The sequence below is a fragment of the Cervus canadensis genome, chromosome 13 (assembly GCF_019320065.1).
Source record: "Cervus canadensis isolate Bull #8, Minnesota chromosome 13, ASM1932006v1, whole genome shotgun sequence".
Taxonomy (NCBI): Eukaryota; Metazoa; Chordata; class Mammalia; order Artiodactyla; family Cervidae; genus Cervus; species Cervus canadensis.
Window position 1 is genome coordinate 25,831,000 of NC_057398.1, and position 3,277 is coordinate 25,834,276.

Sequence of the window (3,277 nt, forward strand, 5' to 3'; positions counted from 1 at the left end):
TCACATTTTAGCCTCAAGAAAGACACATCAACTGACAAACAATACACAGTGAAGGGAAATGTTCTTTAATTTCTAAATCACACTAGCACCAGAATAAGAGATTTACATGGATGGCCTCATTTAATTCTTGCACAAAAATGGGGTGAATACCAATACCATCTTCATTTTAGATGTGCAGAACAAAATGAGGCTCCAGAAGGATGACTGATTTGCCACAGGTGATAAATTTAGAAGTGGTAGAGATAAGAGAGGATGTCATCAGAATCCAGAGTCTGTTCTAATGCATCTCTAACAGGTAACTTTTTTTTTTTTTTTGGCCCAGCAGCATGCAAGCATCTTAGTTCCCCAACCAGGGATTGAACCTAGGCCCTCAGCGATAAGAGTTCAGAGTCCTAACCACTGGACTGCCAGGGAATTCTCTCTAACAGGAATTTTTAAAGAAATAAATTTAAAAACCTTTCTCATCCTCTAACTCAAAATATATTTATGTATTATTCCCCATTGACATATATTAGCTTGGAATGATAAGCTGCTATTTTATACTTTGGTGTATAATTCAAACACTTCCTTATTTATTTTGTGGTTCAAATCATTCCTTCCAGCTTTGACCATTAGGAGATCTTGCAGCTGGCTCATGTATTCTTCTGACATATCCTTATTGCTGCATTTTTTTATTTATCTGAGTACTGTCTTATTTTCTGGTACTCACTACAAGATTCTTCAATCTCATCTTCTATATTTCCCTGTTGGTCATGCTTAAAAACTGAATTAATATATTTGAGCAGGTGAACTGTAAGCCGCTGTATGTAAAGTAACACAGATTTGTGGCTACACAGGGAATTTTCATAGTACTTTATTTCTGAATTTCCACTTTCCTATGATTCGATTTGAACCCTTGACCTAACCAGGGCACTGGTTTACACAAACAGACTTCCCTGGTATCCAGTGGTTAAGACTCTGCACTCCCAATGCAGGGGATCTGAGTCTGATCCCTGCTTGGGGAATGAAGATCCTGCATGCTGCACAGAACAGACCAAAACACAAACAAAAAAAATACACAAGGGTTTCCCTGGAGGCTGAGCTGGTAAAGAGTCCACCTGCAATGCAAGAAACTCTGGTTCAATTCCTGGGTCAGGAAGATCCCTTGGAGAAGGGATAGGCTACCCACTCCAGTATTCTTGGGCTCCCCATGGACAGAGGAGCCTGGTGGGCTACAGTGCATAGGGTTGCAAAGAGTCAGACACAACTGAGCGACTAAGCACACACACAAGTTTACAATAACAGAGTTAGTTCATTTCTTTCCATTGGTCGCCAAAATTGATGAAACTATCAGTCTCATAATATCACACTTACTATAGTCTACATTTTGCTTTTGTTGAACATTTCTGGAAAATTGCAAACACCATTCCACTGCAGCAATATGGAAGTTTAAATTAGTTGTTTTGGAGAAAAATGAGACCAGAAGAACATGCCCCTCTATGACATCTGCAGAGTTCCTCAACCTCAGCACTATGGGTGTTTAGGGCTGCATGCTTCCCAAGCATAAGGGCCGCCTTGTCATCATGGAATGTTTAGCATCATCCCTAGCCCTACACACTAGATGCCTGTTGGATATGGATGTGTGTGTGCTCAGTCAAATCCTATTCTTGGAAACCCCGTGGATTGTATCCCACCAGGCTCCTCTGTCCGTGGAATTCTCCAGGCAAGAAAACTGGAGTGGGTTGCCATTTCCTCCTCCAGGGGATCTTCCCAACCCAGGGATGGAACCCGCACCTCTTATGTCTGCTGCATTGGCAGGTGGATTCTTTACCACCCAGTCTCCTGGAAAGCCCCACTAGATGTCTATATCACCCACCAAGCTGTGACAACCAAAATGTCTCCACACATTGTCAAACATGCCCGTTTGACAAAATCACCCCCCAGTTGAAAACCACTGTTAATAATAATGACACCCTGAGCGCTTTCTATGTGCAGCATTGCTGCAGAAAGGGGACACCAAAGTCTTGAAGTAAATAGTCGTTTACCACGTCAGCAGATCTGCCTTGATTCCCTGGGCGGGACTACACTGGACAAGTCTGGACAAAGGCTACCTCCTAGGACCAACAAGGGTGGCGCTTGGGTAATTTGAAAAGTGATTAAAAAGGCCGGAAGGTCACTCTGGTTCACTTGTTAGGACACCTGCGCCTGGTGGGTGGGAGCTCGCTGTGTGGTCCTGGCCCACTGCCAGCCCAGGTGACTACAGTCTCTGCCTTCTTAGCTTCCCTTCCAATTTCTTTTGTGCACAGTGCCTTTCTTTACTTCTGTGCTACCCCGCATGACTAAACCATAATTATTCTCTTAGCTTCCAGTGATTAGTTAGAGGATATTAATCTGTGATTTGTTTGTACTGTTTAAATCAGCAAAGCACTGGAAGATGAAAAGGGCAACTTGAATTTCCCAGTTTGGCTCTGTGGGATGTAATGGTAGAAAGAAAAATCGCCTTTAAATAATCTTGCTAAATGAGAAGAGTCAACCAATTGTTCATCAATCTACACAGGGCTTCCCTAGGTAAAGACCCATCCTAGAGGGACTGAGACCAAGCCAATCACAATGTCCAGCACTCGCTGTTCATACACATTTGAAGGACCTACTATCCTGATGTAACATCTTCATCCAGCTTGCCTCTGATCAGATGCCTTGCCCTTTCAGGAAACTGCACCATTCTCCAGACTTTTCTTAATCTTTGTTCCCAGGTAAACTGCCAGCCCTGTATTTTAACCCTGGTAGAGGCCTGTCTCCATGCAGCAACAGTGAATGGGATAAACCATGGGGGACAAATTGTGTCCTGGTTTGTCCAGGACTTGCTGGACTTTGGAACAGAAAGTCTGGGTCCCAAGAAATCCTTCATTTCCAGGCAAACTGGGTTGACTGGTTACCTTCATTCTTTGAAGGCAACCTCTGTATCTCATCTCCAGTGACCTTAACCCTCTCTCTACACACCTCCCACTGTTAGGTCAGGAAGTGATATTGCATGTTTTGTTGTTTTTGTTGTTGTTCAGTCGCTCAGTCGTGTCCGGCTCTTTGCGACCCCATGGACTACAGCTCACCAGGCTTCCCTGTCCCTCACAATCTCCCGGAGTTTGCTCAAACTCATGTCTGTTGAGCCGATGATGCCATCCAACCATCTCATCCTCTGTCGCCCCCTTCTCCTCCTGCCCTCAATCATTCCTAGCATCAGGATCTTTTCCAGTGAGTTTGCTGTTCGCATCAGGTGGCCAAAGTATTGGATCTTCAACTT